Source organism: Meleagris gallopavo, unplaced genomic scaffold (assembly GCF_000146605.3).
Source record: "Meleagris gallopavo isolate NT-WF06-2002-E0010 breed Aviagen turkey brand Nicholas breeding stock unplaced genomic scaffold, Turkey_5.1 ChrUn_random_deg7180001680369, whole genome shotgun sequence".
Lineage (NCBI taxonomy): Eukaryota > Metazoa > Chordata > Aves > Galliformes > Phasianidae > Meleagris > Meleagris gallopavo.
Window position 1 is genome coordinate 1 of NW_011315255.1, and position 492 is coordinate 492.

Genomic DNA, 492 nt, shown 5'->3' on the forward strand with positions numbered 1-492 from the left:
ACTCCCAACTTCCAGCTGCTGCTGCTGCTCCCTTCAAACATACAGGTGCTCAACGCCAACACCACCTGCCCTATCTTCTACACAAACCACCACAGAGCAACGTCCTCTTCTCCACGGCCCGCCAGAGCTCCGGCCTCCAATCCCATCAAACACAAGATGCGTGGCCAGCGTTCCAAATGCACCAGTGCTGCAGACTCAGTCGGGGCAAGAGCCAAAAGAGCACTCCTTCGAGCCGGAGTTGAACCAGCGACCTAAGGATGGCCGTGTCAAGGGAGCCTACAGTCCTCCGCTCTACCAGCTGAGCTATCGAAGGAATCACAGGGGACCTGCCCCTGCACCACACCCTTCACGCTCCCATCCCCATTGTGGCCTAAGGCCATAACACAGCACAACCATGCCTCCTGCTCCCATTCCACACACAGACACGCTCACATCCAACACCCCTGCACCTTCAACGGGACTTCAGGTACTCACTTCTCCAGTAGCACCACT

At 57.3% G+C, this 492-nt stretch overlaps 1 non-coding gene across 1 annotated transcript; it reads right to left on the reverse strand.

The window, feature by feature from the left end:
- Positions 1 to 223: 223 nt before the first annotated feature.
- TRNAY-GUA lies at positions 224 to 313 on the reverse strand. Its single transcript is given in 2 exon segments — positions 224 to 259; positions 277 to 313. It is a non-coding gene; the product is annotated as a tRNA-Tyr (tRNA).
- Between the last annotated feature and the right edge of the window lie 179 nt (positions 314 to 492).